This window comes from Syngnathus scovelli, chromosome 5, assembly GCF_024217435.2.
Source record: "Syngnathus scovelli strain Florida chromosome 5, RoL_Ssco_1.2, whole genome shotgun sequence".
Classification (NCBI taxonomy): Eukaryota; Metazoa; Chordata; class Actinopteri; order Syngnathiformes; family Syngnathidae; genus Syngnathus; species Syngnathus scovelli.
In genome coordinates, this window is record NC_090851.1 from 1,021,029 (window position 1) to 1,042,537 (window position 21,509).

The following is a 21,509-nucleotide window of genomic DNA, read 5'->3' on the forward strand; positions in this document are numbered from 1 at the left end:
TCTGGAATGAAAAGGACTTATGGAATAGAATTCATTCATGGGATGGCTCACGGCAACTCAATGTGTCGTCACGCACACACATGCACACGCGCACACACTTGCATCACACAGCAGACCGCTGTCAGGTCCCACCATGACAGGAAGCTGCAGAAGCCTGTGAGCGCGCTCAGTGAGTCACACTGGGGTGGGGGGACAGTTGGGCGTTGTTGGGGTGGGGGGCGGATGAGGGACTGCGGCCCGAGCGGAGGGAGTCGGCGCTCCGGGCGGGAGCGCAGTGAGCCGGTCGTGGCAGCCTGACTGGCTGAATGTCAGTTAGGTAATACTCACCATGTGGGCAAGCCAGCGTTCGTGTGTTCGTGATCACAACATGGCAGGCTAAAGGTCAACAACTATATAGAATATTGCTCGTGTTAAGTTTAACTAAAAAACAACACAGACTGAGCTGACACCCCCACGTTCTGATTGGCTGCTTGCTCTGTGACGTCACGCAGACGCTCTATTAGGTACACCGCCGTTTGTTACCGCCGCTAATGTTACCATTGCCTGATGGGTCTCAACATCAGCTGTCATGCGATAGTGTTGGCTCGTGGGTGAGCGATTCTTACCACAAAAATAATCTTTTCAGTGAACGAGAGTGAACGAATAACTTCATGAAGTGATTCGTTCTTTTTTCAGTTCATATGACTTCAACCAGTAGGTGTCGGTGATGCGCATTGAAGCTGGTGCCACCTCGCCGTAAAACAAAACGAAGAAGAAAGTGACGTCGCTTCCTGTTTACAAACGAGTCGCGAATTGAATTTCCCGTTCACTAACTGAACGAATCTGTGAGTAAAATAGTCAGTGAATGAGTGATTTGTATTTCCAGTTCATCGCGAGACCGGATCAGTGAGGCAACGAATCTTGACTTTCCCGCTCGCGAACGAGTCAATGGGTGAAGTGCCTTCCTTCCTTCCCGTTCATATGACTTCAACCAGTAGGTGTCGGTAATGTAAATTGAAGCTGGTGCCACCATGCCGTAAAACAAAACGAAGAAGAAAATGACGTCACTTCCCGTTCACGAACGACTTCATGGGTCAACTGCCTTCTTTCCCGTACGTGCAACAACGGATCAGTCGTTCACTGTTGCGTCGTCTCCCTCCTGGCGTCAACTGTGTAAGCCAGAATGTCGATTTACGATTTGCCAAGGAAAGAAAGAACCACACACTTCTTTTATGCACGTTTTCTCCAAGCTAACGGCTAACTTTATTGCATGCCCCGTTATGCAACAAACGGGGAGATTATGCTTCTCTTTGGGTAACGCTTAAAATAACGTGTATGCATATATACGCCTAAATATTGTTATCCAATATATCTACTGCAATTTCACATTGGATTGCTGGTTTGAAATGTACTTTTATCATTATTATTATTTTAATAAACATTAAAACCTGTTAAAACTTGTCTGGCGTTTTATTCCTTGGTTTTTTTTGGGGGGGCGGGCATGAAAACAAAAATCAAAAGTGTATGCATATATACGCCTAAATAATGTTATCCAATATATCTACTGCAATTTCACATTACATTGCTGGTTTGAAATGTACTTTTATTAATATTATTATTTTAGTAAACATTAAAACCTGTTAAAACTTGTCTGGTGTTTTATTCCTTGTTTTTATTTTTTTGGGCATGAAAACAAAAATCTGACATTCATATGACAATATATATATGTGTTTTACGTTGTGTAATATGTGTTGGTGTTCCCCAAAATAAAGAGCAAGTAGTCAAATACACATTCTTGACACGTACAAAAAAATGCATAAAGTTATTAGGTACACTTGAAAATGGTGGTGTACCTAATGGAGCGTCCGTGTGACGTCACAGATCAACCAGCCAATCAGGAGGTGGGGGTGAGGGCGGGTGTGGCACTTTTCACTTTCAGTTCAGCTTTGGCCATGATTTTTCCCTAATGAACTGGCCTGTTATTAGGTACACATAAAAATGGCGTGTACCTAATGTAGTGTCCATGTGACGTCACAGATCAAACAGCCAATCAGAAAGTAGGGGTGAGGGCGGGTGTGGCACTTTTCACTTAAACCAGGGGGGTCGACCTCCAGTCCTCGAGGGGCCGCGTTCCAATATGTTTTCCAAGTGACCCTCGTTAAGTGCAGGTGCGTGAAAACTTTTAGCCACTTTCAAGTTCAAAAGGAGCTAAAAGTTTTCACGCACCTGCACTTAACGAGGGAACCACACGGACACTCCATTAGGTACACCGCCATTTTCAAGTGTACCTAATAACAGGCCACTTTATTAGGGAAATATCATGGTCAAAGGTCACAGGTGTCAAGCTCTAGTCCTCTGGGCCGCGTTCCAACATGTTTTCCAAGTGACCCTCGTTAAGTGCAGGTGCGTGAAAACTTTTAGCCACTTTCACGTTCAAAAGGAGCTAAAAGTTTTCACGCACCTGCACTTAACGAGGGAACCACACGGACACTCCATTAGGTACACCGCCATTTTCAAGTGTACCTAATAACAGGCCACTTTATTAGGGAAATATCATGGTCAAAGATCACAGGTGTCAAGCTCTAGTCCTCTGGGCCGCGTTCCAACATGTTTTCCAAGTAACCCTCGTTAAGTGCAGGTGCGTGAAAACTTTTAGCCACTTTCAAGTTCAAAAGGAGCTAAAAGTTTTCACGCACCTGCACTTAACGAGGGAACCACACGGACACTCCATTAGGTACACCGCCATTTTCAAGTGTACCTAATAACAGGCCACTTTATTAGGGAAATATCATGGTCAAAGATCACAGGTGTCAAGCTCTAGTCCTCTGGGCCGCGTTCCAACATGTTTTCCAAGTAACCCTCGTTAAGTGCAGGTGCGTGAAAACTTTTAGCCACTTTCAAGTTCAAAAGGAGCTAAAAGTTTTCACGCACCTGCACTTAACGAGGGAACCACACGGACACTACATTAGGTACACCGCCATTTTCAAGTGTACCTAATAACAGGCCACTTTATTAGGGAAATATCATGGTCAAAGGTCACAGGTGTCAAGCTCTAGTCCTCTGGGCCGCGTTCCAACATGTTTTCCAAGTGACCCTCGTTAAGTGCAGGTGCGTGAAAACTTTTAGCCACTTTCACGTTCAAAAGGAGCTAAAAGTTTTCACGCACCTGCACTTAACGAGGGAATCACACGGACACTCCATTAGGTACACCGCCATTTTCAAGTGTACCTAATAACAGGCCACTTTATTAGGGAAATATCATGGTCAAAGATCACTGGTGTCAAGCTCTAGTCCTCGGGGCCGCGTTCCAATATGTTTTCCAAGTGACCCTCGTTAAGTGCAGGTGCGTGAAAACTTTTAGCCACTTTCACGTTCAAAAGGAGCTAAAAGTTTTCACGCACCTGCACTTAACGAGGGAATCACACGGACACTCCATTAGGTACACCGCCATTTTCAAGTGTACCTAATAACAGACCACTTTATAGGGGCAATATCAGTGGCCTGTTATTAGTCAAAGTCAAAAGTCAAAGTCAAAGTATGCTTTATTGTCAATTTCTTCACATGCAAAGACACACAAAAAGATTAGGTACACTTGAAAGTGGCGGTGTACCTAATGGAGTGTCTAAATGACGTCACAGATCAAACAGCCAATCAAAAAGTGGGGGTGAGTTAACATAGGCGGGTCAGTCAACGCGTACCCTCCCCAGGTAATTTAGTGTTGTTGGGTATATTGATCATCATGTGACGCATTTGATATATGTCAAGATAGCACACCGGTTAAGACTCTGCCGCTTGAACCTTTCTCATTTCTTTGCGTCACGGGTTCAAATCTCGTTGAAGACTTTTCTATTTTTATTTTTTTTAGTGTTTGCCATTTTATGCGGCCAGTCGGAAATGCAAACGACACGTTACGTTCAATGTTTTTATTGAGAATTTGAACAGTTTTGCAATCAGGGAACTAAAAAGTCGCTTGTGACGAGTCTGCAGTCGCAAAACACAAAACTGCGCAACTCGCCTTAGCATAACAGTCGTAACATTTGTTATTTTGTGGGGCACCAACTCATATGACAACGTTAAACAATTGTCATATAAAGTACTTAACCAAATGTCCGATTTTTATGTTTTAATTGGCGAATATAAAAACAAGGAATAAAACACCAGACAAGTTTTAACATAAATGTTTATTAAAATAATAATAACAAAAGTAAATTTCAAACCAGCAATCTAACGTGAAATTGCAGTAGATATATTGGATAACAATATTTAGGCGTATACATGCAAACGTTATTTTAAGCGTTACCCAAAGAGAAGCATAATCTCCCCGTTTGTTGCATAACGGGGCATGCAATAAAGTTAGCCGTTAGCTTGGAGAAAACGTGCATAAAAGAAGTGTGTACTTCTTTCTTTCCTTGGCAAATCGTAAATCGACATTCTGGCTTACACAGTTGACACCAGTAGGGAGACGACGCAACAGTGAACGACTGATCCGTTGATGCACGTACGGGAAGGAATTCAGTTGACCCATGAACTCGTCCGTGAACGGGAAGTGACGTCATTTTCTTCTTTGTTTTGTTTTACGGCAAGGTGGCACCAGCTTTAATGTACATTACCGACACCTACTGCTTGAAGTCATATGAAAGGAAAAAAAGAACGACTCGCATTGTACGCCGAGATGAACACGTCTTTTCACCCAAGCCAACAAAGTCAACACAAGCCACACAGATGATTCAGTTGAATCAAAATCGTGATTCAGATGATTTGGTTGACAGGCTAGTGCCTCCCAGAAGAGCGATTGAGTCGGGCACTATCAGGTTTGATGACGCGTCACCAAGCACGCAGTCTTCTGGGCCACTTTTTAGGCGTCCGTGCAAGGTGCCCGTCCAAGTATTTTTAGCATTTCCTTACAGGCGCTTTAAGCACTTACTTCATTTCTTATTTACGAGTCAGAAAAGGTACAAGACAAACTCCAATCAAGACGCGGGGAGTCACGGAATGGAGCCGTGAACAATCAGTGACCGTTGCACTTAGCACGGTAGCTAGCATGGTAACACGCATGCGCAGGAAATGTATCTCACTGGCGCCAGCGCCAGCGCGGCGTCCTTGGCAGAGGTAACAAAGCAATGAAAGCAGGTCTGTTCGCTCGCCACTTCAAATAAATCCCACATTTTGTGTACGGCGGCAAAGTCAGATGTTTAATTTGGAAAGAGAGCACACAGATGGCCCGTTGAAATGCAATTTGGCCGCCAGCAAACGCCACCAGATGCTTTTTGGCATCCCACAAACGCCTCAAGCGCAAGTTGGGCTCAAAAGTTTTGCAAAGCAGAAGTTCACCACTTCCATAATTCCCCCCCCCCCTCCATATACAAACATTATTTTGTAACAAAAAAATGTCAACACAAATATAAATGTAAATTTGAAATTTATGAAATTTTATTTCTAACAAAAAAATATAAATATAAATAAATATATTATAAATATAATGTCAATAAATATAAATGAATATGCTTGTATATTTCAAATAAGAAAAAAAAAATATTCTAATCAAACTTTCCCCAAATTTTGATTAAAAACTAACTGAATGTTTTCTTTCTAAAGGCTGAGGAATCATCTGACGTCTCGCACTTTTGAATCCGGCTGAGTTTCACTTTCAAACCAACTTTTCATTTGACATTTCCGGGAAGAAATGAGCTCCTTCATCTTGCCGTCTGGCTCTGACAGCAGCTTCCGTCTTTGAACTCCTCCGTGCAGATAGCGAGCCATCAAAAACAAAACAACTTCTCGGCTGCATATGGCACTCATTAGGTTCTGGGCGGCCAAAAGGCCAGAAGAAGAAGAAGGAAAAAAAAAAAAACGGAGGCGCTTCTTGGAGGGAAGAAGACTCACAAAGTCAACTTTTTCTGCGTCACCTCTCATCCATCCGTCAGTGATGAAAGCAACGCCCCTCCCCCCACGAATTCTCCTTTAATGGCGCTGCAGTCATCTGGACAAATGGCAGCCGGTCAAAACGCGCTGCCGTTCTCTCGCTCGCTCGCTCGCTCGCTCGCTCGAACCTCCGGGGCCAAACACTGCCGACTTTCCACCCCCATACATCATCCCGTGTTTTATTGAGCTCTGGGAAAAAAAAAAAAAAAAAGAATAGCTTGCTGGGCCCAAGTGACCAGCACACTCAAGGTCAATTTGGATGTCATTGCCCGTATGTTACACACAGGCCCAAATTGGGTGCACGGATGGAAGCAGAATGGATTCATCTGTTATCGGAATCTTCTTCTGCCAAACTTAGACCATTTAGTCTTCAATGACATTATTTTGTTGATTCTTTGTGTGTGTGTGTTGTTGTAAAAAACGATTTGGGAGTTTTCACAACACCAAAGTGCCAGTCCGTGTTTTCGTAAAGAGCATTTAGTGACGAATCGGAACGGTGCACTCAAGACAAGTGCCCAGCGGGGCGTCACATGAGGACGCATGACTCATCGGATTCGGGCCGCCCTCTAGCCAGCCGGCTGTCCCGCACCTCCCGCCACGAATCTTCGCGACACCTGAGCCGGCGGAGGACGAGAGAGCGAGATTGGACAGCGGTGACGTCACCCGGGCGACTTACACCAAAGGCGTCGCGAAGACATCGGACGGAGGGAGGGAGGGAGGGAGGGAGGCAAATCTGGGTCGGCAAAGTGCAGCTGCTCAGACGCCGGGCATGCAGGAAATCAGTTGAGCAGACAGAATGTAGAGTATGTGGTGAGAGAATAAACGGCGGGGGTGAAGATAAGGCGTGTGTGCGTGCGTACGTGTGTGTGCACGCGCGTATCATCGGTATTCCATCACAGTTGGTCCCAGAACAGACAAATGCGAGCCAATATCAGCAAGGAGGTATATCAGCTGAAAACACACTCTGGCTCCATTTTTTTTTTTTTTTCTCGACTTCCCTCGCCAGCCTGAGCACCCGCCGCTTCCCGACAAGCCAATCACACTCCGGTGGAGTTTGAAAATCTCCCCGTGTGACGCCCTCTAACCGCCATTCCGAAGTTAACTCTCGCCGCCGCAACCCCCGCTCTTATCGCCGCCACCTTTTGGCGTCAAATGAACCTCCATCTCCCCAATCAAGGCGCAGTCATCTGCTCATCATTTCCGTCTCATCATATCGTGGCTGGCATTAATGCTCTGCCGCTTGCCCGATAGGTCGCCGCTCCCGCCGCGATAACATCTCACGTATGCTAATCCAATCACCGGCGCGGGCCCGAGTGCCAGGCGGGCTGGCTACCTGCAGATTGGATCATCATCATCATCATTAGCCCCGTGTACGTTTCGACACGCAGATAAAAAGTCCGGTGAGGTTTTTAGCGAATCGTTTTGGAAGTAGTCTGAAGTCTTTCGGCTACGCGTTGAAGCAAATAACTCATCTTTGAACATAAAACATCAATATAAAAATGATTATTTGACATTGAAGCGCCGGAGGGGTTGGATTTAGATCTTGACAATGTTTTCCTTTCTTGACTTTGATCTCAAATCTCGAGCTTCAATTTTTAAGACACAAGTTACTCTGATCAAGCTTCAAGCGCCTCGAGTCGTGTCTTGTCGAGTCAAATCCGAACTTGGATCGAGTCATACCTATTTTGGTGTCCATTTCGTAAACTCAACTTGAAAATGTTCATTTGTAAATACTCCAAATTGCAACATTAGTTGAGTCCAACACCTTTGTTAAATAAAAAAAACACCTAAACAATAAAAGAAATTCCTTTTAGATCTACAATCGACCATCAAAGGTATTTTTTTCGTTTTTCAACGTAGTCCATTTATCGCGCTTTCAACTCCAGTTTTATTGTTTTCTATTCTTACCCCAAAAGACTGCAGTTGAGTGACAAGCCCCGCCCCTCCCCTTCATATGAAGCGTGTAAAGTATCTGATCCCAAATATTTGTGCTGCCTGCCTGTCGGATGCTGTCAACTCACGTCGTCCCGGCGCGGCGGTTGCCGTCGACACAAAAATAAAACGCTCCCCGACTGACATCATCATGTCAACTGGGCCTCTTTTTTGTGATGACGTCCTGCGCCGCGCCATTCGACTTAAGACGATCGTCGCCGACACGTCGTCGCGCCGAATCTCAGCGTGACGTCACGGCATACCGCAAGTGCCGCAACATCCATCCCATCACAAATGTCATTTGCATAATCTAAAAATATATATACGCAATCGAGCGAGGGCATCTTTGAATCGTCCGAGCTCGATATTTTCTCATGGTTACACGCTAATTAAACGATGGCGGCGGTTTTTATTATTTGCCGGCCTTTTCTTATCATCCGTCATTCTCCTCAAGAAAAGTGAGTGAGTGCAAACAATGCGAGCCGAGTGTCCAATTGTTCCGGCGCCCGATAAGCAATCGAAAGTAAATGAGGGAAGGAAAGGGGGGGGGGGGGGGGGGGGCGCAAGGAAACAACCAAAAAGTGTTGTTCAAGTTGAATTGAAAGTGCTGTGAAGAGATTGAGCAAGTAGGTCAGCGAGGAGGAGGGAGGGGGGGAAGGGGGGGGGGGCATGAGGACGGGGAATTGATAAATAGATCATTGTGGGCACGAAGCAGCTCGGCGGCATCTTTCGGTCTTTCCCACGAACGGCGGCGGCTCCGTGGACCCCGTTGTGCCGCCACATAAACAGAATCCCTAACTCATCTGTTTACTGTAAATGAGACTCGTAAATAAGGCCAAGACACACGCGCACGCACAACGAGCAGCTGCGGTGTGCAACGCCGGCTTGTGTTCCACGGCGTGTTAATCTTCATCTTTTTTTCTTGCCAAATTAGTCTCCGAGTGCGTTTAGCGGAACATTGCGCAACGCCTGGTGGCTGAACTCTCAATAAAGAGCGCAGTTTGCAATACTTGGTGTTTTTCTTTTCATCTGGCGTCTAAACATTTACCATAAAAATGACGTTTTGCACGATGACTTCAATTGCGTCACGAGCTTTAAGGGACTTTGGCCCGGTTGTTATTTGCATGCTTTACGAAAAAGGCCAATTTCAATTAAAGTCTGCACCTGTTACGCTTTGATCATACCGTCGCTCGGGGAAGGAAGGAAGGGAGGGAGGGGGGTGTTTAAATATCCTGGCGTTGGGCGATCTCCGCGCCCGCACCCGTCCGTTCGCATTACCTGGCTGATGCCTCACAGCGGCGCGCAGGCGACACTTTCCTCACATCTCGTCTCGATCCTGTCGGCGACGCTTCTGAAAGCACGCGCAAAAAAGGCAATCAGCAGAGGAGCTCTGATATTATTTTCCACTTTTAAATGGTGTCCAGGGAGCGCTACGCAAGACTTGATAGATGCTCACTGTCATTTACTTTATTCGCTTCTCGCCATGAGAATTAAAGAAAGAAAGAATCAGCAAAAAAAATGTCCCCACATTAAAGTATGATCTCCTTACTTATGAAGTCATAATTGCTGTTTTGTTTTGTTTTTTGTTTGCGCTCACGTGCCTTTGATTTGAATGCTACTTAGCCAGCCAATTAGATGGCAGGCATGAGCTGTTGGCCAATCAATGAGCTTAATCATACCTAATCAACCAATTAACATATTTTATCACTCGCCAGCTTGCTCTACGCTCTGCTTTCCCTAAAAAAATAAAATAATTTTGGACTCGGCGGACCAAAACTACCGCAACGCTTGGTTTCATCTGTAATTGCTGCTGATTTGGTTAGCAAACGGTCTTAATGTGTGAGTTTGTATTCGGAGGAGGTCGCACCCTTCAAATCATTTGAGGAAATAAGAGTGCCGCATGGACACTCGTCCAATTCCGTCATTTTGATCCTTTTCCACATTTAGCTTTGAGCAGAGAGCGCCTCAAGCACAAGTAATTGTTCGCTGCCAGCAAAAACAAAAAAAAGAAATGAAGGAGATGTGGGCGACGGCGGTGAAAGAAAGACAGAGGTAGCCAAGGAGGAGGGAGAAAACGGCTTCAAACCGGAGCCATAAATAAATAAATAAAAAAAGAAAGCCCTTATAAATACACAGCAGCGAAAAGGATGAAAGAGGAGCTCAATCATTTATGTTAACACAAAGACGCAGACGGACGAAGGCGAGAAGGAAGAGGAGAGAGACTTAAGCAAGAGGAGGCTGCTTAAGCAAGACACCTGCTTTTAGGAACTGGCTCGCTCGCGTTGTCATGGCAACGCTAACAAGAAACACTTTGTTGTTGTCACTTCCGGGTTTTCTGTCCATCATTGCGCAGCAATGATGCAAATCAAACCTCTGCTGTCAGAAAAGTCTTCGAGTTGCACTTTCGCCCCCCCAGAAAGAAAGAAAAAAAAACTTCATATGAAAAAATGACATGAAAAGAAGAAAACAACGAATAGATAAAGAAAGGTGGGCTGCGAATGCAAAACCTATTTGGAAGTGTGTGTTGAAATCCTCGTAAAAATAGATTTTTGCAATCCATTCTTCTTGCGTGCGCGCGTGTAGGCAGTCGTCCCAACACACACACACTCGTGCACGCGCGCACACACACAGCAGAAAGTGCAGCGCTGGCATGCGGTGGACTAATTTATGCTTGAGTGCAGTTCAATTAAGGCAGATACACAAGTGTTCTCTGGCCGCAACGCAATGCAGTGCGCACTAACGCACGCGCGCGCGTCCGCTTACGTAACACACTTAGTGCTTGTTACCCCAAATTGTCCGCGAGTGTTGTTGTGTTCCACTGCATTTGTGTGTCGTATCTGCTACGTGCTAGCGGCGACTGTTAACGACCGATTGAAGCAGATTTGCCGCGTGGGCGAGCATCGACTTCCACGATGCCGCCGTGTGACACATCGCCCCCGTGTGGTCGCAATGTGAACGATTGAAGAACAGACAGAGATGGTTCGCTGTCGATTCTTGGCCGGTTAGCTCATGAGTCCATGCTAGCTGTTAACGGTATTAACTTTATCAATGCAATGTATTACGATATATTATATTTAATATATGCGGACGTATACTGTACATGCAAATATGCAAAAGTATGCCTTAATTTTTCAAAATTATAATAAATATTTTCTTACAGCATATCATTCTTACAAGTATAATTAAAGCCCTCATTTAGAGCCAGGACTTTCTTCTCGGCTTAGTTTTTGGGGGGTTTTTAATGTGAGAGACTATTCAAAATCATGAGAGGTCACGACCCGCCTGGCAAGGAAAAGCTCTCAGGACTTCCCGCGCCGCCGAAGGCTCATTAGCCGACGGCACGACGCGGCCTCGAGGTTGCTCGGGTGACACGCGGTCAAGGCACATCGCTTTCATCTGCATTCCAATCTCCAGAGTTCACCAATCCAGTTTCTTTTAACTTTTAAGGGGACCAATTTTTTTGTCAACTAATCATTTTCTACTGGCGATAGATTCTTGTACTTAAAGCTCAGCTAGAAAAAACTCACAGATATCGAAATTTTCCCTAAGGTATGGGGGTGGCCAGTCCGCCCCCTGGCCACCCTGTAGCTCTGCCCCTGTGTAAAGCAGAAATTTCAAAGATCTGAGAAGTCTCAGATCCTTGTCAGCACTTGAGCAATTTCAGCTGGGCGCAGAACCAAAAGGAGTGCCTGAAAAGCAAAGTCGTGACGCTTACTGGTTGAGGAGCAGAAGAAAAAAAAAAAGAAAAAAAAAGCACTTTGAGTTTTGCTTTAGAGAGAAAAGGCACATCTGCTAAATCTCATTTCCAATTCATGCCGAGTCTTAAAAAGCATGCGGGCTAAGAGAGGGACCCGCGGGGCGGAGACGAGGATGCCCGCAGCAGCGGCATCATTTAGCCGCGCGCTCTTGCGAGGCGTCCGACGATCGCCTGTTGCCTTTCAGCCGGCGGCGACGCATTAAATATGTAAAGTCGTTTGGCTGGCCCGACTCGGCTCTTGAGAGCCAGCGCTATGAAAACCGCCGGCTGATTTCAAGACGGGCCGGGCCGGGCCGCATGTGGGCGGGACCGAAGGCGAGATCGCGCACCTCTGCCGAGGCTTCTAGTCCATCTCGATCTGCTTCAGTAGATACAAAATGAATAAACTCCCTGCCTTCAATAGATGGCAAAACATCTCCGACTTAATTCAGACCTTCCAGTAAAAAAATAAAAAAATAAAATGCACTCAACTTCAACTTTGAGGAGCTGCAGGACGTCTTTGAACAGTAATTGAAACAGATAGACATTATTTTTTAGGGGGGGGGGCGGAACTGGAGTTGTGTTAAATGGTTGGCACTTTTCCAACACTCGTGGATCATCAAACAATCTCCATTACAATGATGGCACAGCGTTCTGGTTGGAGTGTTCTCACCAACACTTGAGCAATCGCAATTGAACTTTACATGCGCAAAAAAGCAGCGCTCCCTAAATAGAAAAGGAGCACACTTGAACTTTTCACAGCAATTTCTTGCTTGGCGTCTTTGCCACTCCGCTAAATGGACGCTTGATTAAAATAAAATAAAATAGTGCCGCAGCCGTCTGTTTTAAGGCTTCTCGAGCAGACAAAGGAGAAGAAGAGCTAACCAAATCCACGCTGAGGATGCAACTGCTGGAATCAAAATCCAAAATGAGGAAATCCTTGGCAGAGTTTGGCCCGGGGACTCAGATAAGATAGAAGCCGGAGAAGAACTTTTTATATCCAAAGGAATTCCTGCGGATGATCTATATCTTTGTTTTTTTTTCCCCCCCGTCGAGAGACGAGACGCTGATTTAATCAGGTAGATGTCACGCTCAGAGCGTCGTCGGGGAACGCTCCGTCATCTATTTTTCACTCCGACAAAGTGGGGGAGGTCGAACGGGAAAAGATATAAAACCCAAACGAGAACAAAGCAAAACGGGGGGACGGTAGCCAATGCTGCCCTGAGGCCTTGTCGCCAGGCAGAATTCATAGGGCTGGATTAGAACTGCCCACAGTAGACTTCCCGTTGCTTGTTGCTAGGCAAACTTGATAGGGCAGGATTAGAAGTGCCCCGCCAGGCACAATTCGCCAGACTTGCTTATTACCGCTCAGACTCTCGGGCATCGGTCACGTTCCTATGGCGATGCCCGTCCCCCGCAGGAGGAGGACCAGCAGCTCATTAATTATCCAAGCGACGCAATCGCGGATGACATTTATTAGACGGGCGCACGTCGGCGTGCATCGCAGGTCATCGAGCAAATCGTGTCTTATGAAACAACTGGCGAGTGGCTCGGAACTGACTCTCTGGATCCGCATTATCCATCCGAGACTATCACGACATCAGCAGGAGGTGGAAAAGTGAGAGGGAAGGAGTGATTATCCACCTGCCGAGACCTGAGAACTCTGCCCGGCAACTGGCGACAAGGCAAACGTGATTGACGATTGGCCGATGCCGTGATTGACTGATTTAATTTCCGTAGCTTTAACGAGTACATAAAAAGAAGTTAAGAGCAAAAGCAATCAATTGTGTAACCAATCTGTGCGGACGATGACGATGTTGTTGCTGTTGTTAATCGTGTCCTTTCCGTTCTTGATGAAGTCATCGATGTCGCTACGAGGTCGTCGATCACGTTGTCGACGACATCGACGCGATCCAAAACAACTTGTTGATTAATGATGTTTTGGATTTTGCTGATGATGCTGGGTCGTTAACGATTGTGTTGTTGATGAGTGCGTTGTAGTTAATCACATTGCTAATGGTGATATTGATTAAGTACATATTGATGACAGTTCATGCAGCTGTTGATTTTTGGTTGTGATGTTGTTCTTAGTCATTGATGGGGGTGTCTCGTCCTGTTTTCTTTTGACAAAATCTTTCTATCTCCAACATGCCGCAGAGCTACACGATCAGTACACGATAAGAAGCTCTAATTAATTCTGATTAGGGGCCTGCCTGACGTCTAATAGCCCGTCGTTATAATGCGCGCGCGTCAGCGAGAACAAAACGCAACTTCTTCTTCTTCTCGTACGACGCAATGTGACTCACAACACGGCATACTCCATGTCAGCTGCTTGACCGAAGACGCATTAGGACAGAAAAAGGAAAAAAAAGAGGACGGTACATCTGAAGGAAGCAAACACGCGCGCACGCACGCACGCACACGCATCCCAGGGGATCTCATTAGCGTGATTGGCTTCGGGACCTTTTGCTGATCAGGACGCACTTTGTAGTTGCATTTACATCTTAACGACGATATCTCCCGATCCGTAAAGGAAAAGCTCGTATGCGGCTTGAGTAGGAGAAAGCGCAATCACGTCGCTTTTAGGTTCAACGGGGGCGACGTGACGTCGGTCGATGGGGTTGATGATGTTGTCGTCTTTGTTGTTACGTTGCGTTTCGGTCCCGCATCCCGGCGGCGGCGACCCCCGCTTGTGACGAGCGTGACGAACGGGCCTCATAATTCGCTTTGACTGCATGGCGTTGTCCTGGCGATGCGCAGCAGAGAGTCATCTGGGAGAGTCTCTGGCAAAGCTCGAGAAGCCTCTTTTATTTTTTTTTTGCCCCTTTCGTGTATGTGTGTGTTTTGAGTCAGCTCGTTCGAACGCCAGCTGATGCTAAGCAGCGACTCTCTCTGGAAATCACGCGGGGATTGTGGCGCATATGCAGAGAGAAGACGTGTGTGTGTGCCAACTCTAGTTGCGAATCTGCATGAAGTATACGTGCTCATTTTATAATACAATATACAATAAATAATATATATATATATATCCTCAATATTTTTCATATCGAGTGAATCGTCGCTAAGAAATCGTCCAGATATGAGCAACAACTCTCGTATGGCGAAAATTGGATACGGCTTAGTCGGATGGCGCGAGTGTACCTAATATTGTGACTAGTGTCGGGGCACGAGCCAGCCAACGTGACAGAACAACATCATATCGTTATAAAGTGTTGAAGAAATGACAAGGACGTGTGAACTATGATAACACACACACGCAGGACTATGATATAACGAGACAGCAATTGGAAAAATAATGTGATTCAAAAGACATCCAATATTGTCACTTGAGGAATTTGCACAAATCAACACCCCCCCCCCCCCACTGGCAATTAACACTTGAACAGATGCAATGCAAGCAAAGCATCCATCCAGCCAGCCAGCCACCATTTCAAATTGATTCCCTTTGATCATTCATCTGAATTATGAAATATCACAGTGATGTTATTCTCACACACGCACGTAGCAAACTCTAAACGGCTCTACGGCAGGAATTCCATACACTGGCAACGTAGCGGAGTAGTTGCTGTGCTAGCTGATCCTTGTTCCTCTAACCCCCCCCTTTAGATCTTGCACATCACCATGACAACGGCGGGAATCCTAGCTAACGACGAAACGGCCAGCCAATGGGGCGGGCGCGAGCGTCACGCCGTGCAGGCAGACGTCTTGTCGAATTAGCCCAGCCAGCGCTAACTTGGACTTTGAAGGAGGCCCGGGTAGGGCAAAGGTCAGCTGGCCACGGGACGGCCACGGCCGACGTTCTGGGTCGTTTCATGGTCAGATTATTTCTTGTGCGTTTATTTGTGATAGCAATTTAAAGGGAAACTTTGACGAGCTCCAAAACAAAGTGCTTTTTGTTGAGTCGTTTTTTGGGAAGGCCTGGGACGCTTTATGACGAGTCATCAAATTTGACAAAACCTCAGAAAGATGTTGCGCAATTTGGAGTCGCCCATCCATCTTGGAAATGAACTCCAGTTTTAGTTCTGACTTGGAATTTGGACCAAAACGGGCGTCAGATTTCTTTCTGGTTGCTCGGTGAAAGCGACGACCCGCGGCTGACATTTTTATTTGAGCCTTAGCTTTCCACTTGTGTCATTTTGTTGCTGTCCAGTCATCCAAATGTGCCGCTCCGCTGTGTACAGCTAAAATGAAAGGGAAATCGAACTTACAGTTTCGAAAAAGCTCTGTGACATAAATGTAAGAAAAGCAAGCTAGACGTTTAGAGTGGCAACAAAACAACACTTGCAGATAATATCATAAATGACACACACGCACGTAAGGAGAAAAAGAGATGATGTGATGTCAAGAGCAAAGTCACATCATCTTGGAGAGAAAACAGGGCAGAATCTCATCACGGCCAGCCCAAATGAGATTAGCCCCGCAGCCTCGCTCTTCCATCCAAGTCAATACATCAGTCGTCCCTCTCTGGCTCCTTGGCCCAACAAATTGCATTAAAGCACAGAGACGTCCATCACAATCAGGCCCGGATTGCGAGGGCCGGACCGAGCCGAGCCGAGCAGACCGGGAGGGAGGGAGGGGCCGCGCAAACCGGGCTTTATGCGTCGCGCACTCAAGGACGTGCTGCCGGCGGCGGCGGTGGCGGCTATACGCTTGTGTCTGGAAGCGCAGCTGCTCTTACAGTGACAAAGCAAGCTGCTTCGGGTACAGTAAATGGCGGGCGACAATTTCAAAGGAGGCTCCGTGCAACAATGCAAATTAACCCAAAATATTGGGGCGAGTTGAGGAAACAACCAAAATTTTGGTGGGTCTACTCATAATAGACAAAGCTATCAACAACTTCATGTTGACAGAGTAAACGAAAATTGTATTGCCCAACTTAATGATTAAGTTTGTTGCTGTGAAATTTCGAGTTTTTTTTATATAGGTATAAAAAACACAAATTTAATAATAAAATTCAAAAAACTGTATAGTCAACGTGTAACAGACCCCAGAGGGGGGAAAAAAAGAGGCTTTGTACAAGCTAGGATGCCGTCGTCATGGCAACAAACGGCAGGCTGTCACCTGCGAGCTCTCGCTTCCTGTACGTGCGCGTTCACGTGCGCGCGCAAGGGTGCAGGAGAGTTGCAACTTGTAACAATAACTTCCTCATTAGCGTGTCCCCAGTGGAAGAAGCAAAAAAAAAAAAAATCTTCCTGCAATGCTAACTAGTCTCCCGCAAGGAGGGAGCGCTTTGCATTATTCATCCACGCGCGTTACTTCAGCCAACGTGCGCGTGCGTGCGTGCGTGCGAGCGCGCGCATTCTCGCCAAGATCATCATTTTTTGGTGTCACCGCATTCGTGCCGTCTAAATTGTGTTTGCATTTCGCTAACAACACAAAATGTGAAGGAATGCAACGCGGGAACATTTTCATCCCGAAATAGCTGCTTTGCGCCTTCGTTATAGAACGAAAGAAAGAAAGAAAAAGAAATCATTTCATGGACTTATTCACATAATCAGCAGGGTGCTCGCTTGCTTGCTGCGTTCGTTTGGCTCGTTTGCTTCCCTGCTCAAAGACTTTTGCCACTTTTTTTTTCCCGGTAAGAAAGTAATGGGACGGGGGCCAAAAAGAAATAACTGTAGACTTGTCCGATTACCATTAACAAGCTAGCGTTTTAGATCGAGTGTTAGCATGAAGCTAGCGATGTTTTGAAGGAAGCTGTTCGTATTTTCTGGCGTACGTGAACACACGCGGATTTGCTTTTTTGTAGCATCACGTGACTTGGATACTTTCAATTATGTATATATTGTCTAATTATGCTATAGATATATATTGTTTTACTTGAGTAACTATCGTCCCTATATAGCCAGTAGAAGAAAAAAAAAGTTTCGAATGTGCACAAACAGCAAGAAATTCATTTTGGCAAAGAAAGCAAAAAGTAAATAAAATGGGACTTTAAAGATGCAAATATTCTCATTTCCAATCATGTGATTTGCAACGTGAAACAACCGCCAAAGCAAAATTAAAAAATAAATGAAGCGCAGAGCGGCGGTCGCTGTCCGGGGTCCTGAACAGTAAGACAGCGGCATGACACCGCGGGCCACGCACACATCGAATGTCATTACCAGCAGAGCGAGCCGTACCTAATATTTTGTCAACAAGCGGAAGGTCCACATGATTAGGAACAGCTCGTGCTTAATAAAGTGACATCGGCTGTCAGACTGCCTATTCATGCATCTGCGCGTGCACGCACACACGCACACACAAGGACACGTTTGCGCAGGAATGTCAAAGTTTCCTGCGCAAACGTGGCGCTTCCAGGCTCCTTACCTGCTCGCCTCCGATCCGCTGACGGCAGCTCCTCCTCGGGTTGAAAAGGCTCCGCGTCCCCCAGCCTGCCTCCCTCCCTCCCAGCCCCCCAGCCCCCTCGCTCCTCCAGTGCTTGTCCGGTCCCCGTGTCCTCTCTCGCTCTCTCTTTCCCCGCTCGCAGTGCACCTTCCTCGGGCACGGCGTGGAGCGTGTGAGGCTGGATGTCGGGAAGGCTGTTTTTTTTTTTGTTTTTTTTTTTGTGGCGGTGTGATGTGATGTGATGCACTGCCTCCTTTTCCTCTTCTCAGTTTGTGGTGATCACTGCGTCAGGCTCCCCCTCCTCTCTCTCTCTCTCTCTGTCTTTTTCTCTCTCTGGCTTTCTCGCTCGCTCTGTGGCTGGTTCGCTGGAACAGACGGTGATTAATACGTCGGAATTCTCCTCCTCCTCCTCTTCTTCTTTTTTTTTTTTTTCCTCATCCAGCTGTCCTGTTCCGGGGCTGCAGAGGACAAATGAGGTGCATTCATTTTTAGACAGCAAAAAACAAACAGAACTAAACAAATCACAAAACCCCCTGAGTCGGCATTTATTAGTCCCCCCCCCCCCCCCCCCCCTCGGTTATTGGGGTTTCCATCATTGGATGGCGTGTGATTTTTTTTTTTCTTATAAAAAATTCCTTTTGATATTTTCCCATAAAAGTAGCTCATATTTTAGATTTTTACATAATTTGCATTTAATTTAACAATGACACCTTTAAAATCGTCTCAAAACAACGACGAACCTTCGGTTCACGGAAAAGGAAACAATTGAAAACCGTAATCCAGGCTGATGTAAAACCCCCTTCAGCAATGGCTCATTTGAAACCCTACCCCGGATTTGAAACCCTAATTAAAAACCTGACCCCGAGTTTGAACCTTGACAGCCTAACCTTAGTTTGAACCCCTAATCTGAAACCTTTTTTAAAAGCTAGATTTGAACCTTTCAACCCCAGCCTATCCTGAAATCCTGACCCTGGTCTTGAAAACCTGACCTTGTTCTTGCAACATCAAAGACACTCAGAAACATTTGTCGACATTCCCTTCGTTGCCCTTGACGCCTTCCCACATTTGCGCTCACACCAGACTGCCCCCCCACCCCCACCCCCCCGCAAATCCTTTTGAGCAGCTCCTGCTCAGCTACGACAATGACCTTGTCGCCTCACACCTGCCGACCGGCCAGCAGATGGAGAACTCGTGGCAATTGCGCTCAACCACGGCCGCCTTCTTCTAAAGCAAGATGAAATATCCTTCAGCATTCTTCGCACACACGCACATGCTAAGCGGTGTCCACACGTCTCCACATGCTAACAACACTAATGACGTCCCCCAGGCACCTTGTTAAAAAAAAAAAAAAAAAAAATCACGGCAAGTCTTTGTGAAGATCCCGCCCGCTCTCATCTCCGCTGACGGGAATTTGCAAGTCCATGTGATGTTTCACACGCTCGCAGCGTTGACAGAGGACCAGAAGGGGGGGGAGAAGGAGAAGAAAAGAGGATTTCAGACACGTTGGCTGGCTGGCAGGCAGGCGGGCTCTCGCCGCCGTTTTTAGGTCAATGACAAGAAGACCTTTCAACACACACACACACGCTTAGACGTGATGTGCAGGACGTGCCCATGCTGTCAACAAAGACCTCAAGGAGCAATTTCAAAGAGGCTTCAGAAGCGAATGGCGAAGCTGACTTGATGGTTTTGCGCTTTCTGACGAGGCATCAATCTTCAACGCCGTCATCTCGCCCAAACGTTTGGCAAGCGTCTAAGCTTGAAATTCGCTAGCCATCGGACAATTTCTCAAAGATGAGTTTGGCTTCCGGATGTTCCCGAGTAGTGGACAAAAAAAAAATTGGAAGGACTTTTTTGTGTGCATCTGCAGGCTGACAAAATACAAGTTTGTGAAAGAAAAATGCATTTGGGGGCTAAAAAAGAAAAATAAAGATGACCTTGGAAGTCTAAAATGGCCGCTCTAAGCAAAATGGCTGACTTCCTGTTTTTGTTTTCATTTTTGGAGGTCTACTCTTGATGGATGGGACTGCCAAATTTCATGTTGGGGGAAGATTTGGTGTGACCTTGTGGATTTTTTTTTTGAGGCGTTAACTTATTGGAAAGAAGCTAAATAAATAAGAGAACAAATTTCACTTAAAACAGCTTCTTTTCAGGTATGGCTTCTAGAGATTTTTTTTTGTGTGTGTGGGTTTAGTCAGGAGTGACTTATACTAAATTTCATGTTGCTCGATGAAACTAGCTTTGGGGGCTGAAATTTTTTCCGATGTGCTCGATTCGACGCTTTGCACTTTTGTTATTCAAATGATTTTTCCTTGAGGGCTGGCGGAAATTTCTAACAGCCAGCTTAAAGGATTAAATAACTCCCCGCACACATAAAACCAGGCAGGGAGCATAATTAGCCCATGCGAGTTCATTGATTATTTAGATCTGTCAGCAACGACATCATCAACAACAGGATCACGGTCGCAATTCAAAGGTCACATGACAAGAGATGGGCTCTTTCCTGTAATTAATCGGCAAAAGTCCAGGATGCCATTTTATTTACCGTCGTTAACATTTCGCAACGCGGAACGCTACGTAAAAACTGACATCATTATCGCCATTCCGTCGGCTCCTACGCCGAATCAAATGCAACAAAACGTGCGTAGCTAGCTGTTAGCATCGTTAGCCTACTTGTTTTTTGTGACTGTGCTTAGCGCAAAAACAATCAAACGTGGTACAGTCACTTAAATAACAAAGAAATAAATGATTATACATTTAGCACTTGATTGAATGCCTCTGTTAAATGAAAATGTGACCACTCGACCAAAAAAAAAAAAGCAGCTAACGCTAAATGTACTGGATCCCTATTATGGTAGCGACACTATCATGTGAACGTTGTTTTAGAGTGAAACAAAATGCAGTGGACGCTAATAGCTGCCATAACTCACAGCCACTTTAAACCTCCCCTAAAGACCCCAGACGCATATACACACGTGCGTGACACTCATTCATCTACATGTTAAGCGCACCGGAGCTCTTTCAACACTCTTAATGGAGCGCCTCGTTAACAAGTCCGGGCGGAACCGCTATTATTTCCAAATAAATGCTCAACATGACACTGCTGACCAAGTATTTGTCGGGGCGGCATAAGCAGGCACGAAAAAAAGGGCAGACCCGATGGCGTGGCGCCATCGTCAGGAGTCGACGCGATCGAAACGCTGCGTGCAACGACCAGGGTAGCTACGCGACATCTTGTCTTGTTTTATTCTGGCAGCAATTACGAGGAGTTCCGCTTGACGTTTTTAGTGATCTTTTCAAGGAGACGACGGCTGTGTGAAGTGGCCTGGAAGGGAACATAGAAAGGCCAGAATTGAAGCGGACCGACAGGGGAGCCCTGAGGGACGCCAGAAGGGAACATAGAAAGGCCTGAATTGAAGCGGATCGATTAGGGAGCCCTGAGGGACGCCAAAAGACTAAGAACACGAGCCAGAACATGGGACAATGTAAAAGTGTCTCGGAATGGATTCAAATACTTAAGATTGAAGTTGAATTTGTTCTATGACCACACTCGTAACTCAAATCACTCATATGGCAAATCTGATTTGGCATTCAAATCATTTAAAACTAGTAAAAA

General features: G+C 46.0%; 1 protein-coding gene across 2 annotated transcripts in view; it reads right to left on the minus strand.

Moving 5' to 3' along the window:
- The window catches only part of LOC125969151 (protein ELFN1), a 33,078-nt gene that overhangs the window by 9,554 nt on the left and 2,015 nt on the right, over window positions 1-21,509 (minus strand). Inside the window, exons 2-3 of one of the 2 annotated variants that reach the window (XM_049720909.2) lie at window positions 17,879-18,354; window positions 9,112-9,184 (exon numbers count right to left, since the gene is read on the minus strand). The gene's annotated coding sequence lies outside the window, so the exon portion shown is untranslated. The remainder of the gene's footprint in view (window positions 1-9,111; window positions 9,185-17,878; window positions 18,355-21,509) is intronic. The other variant, XM_049720911.2, reaches the window with a different exon arrangement.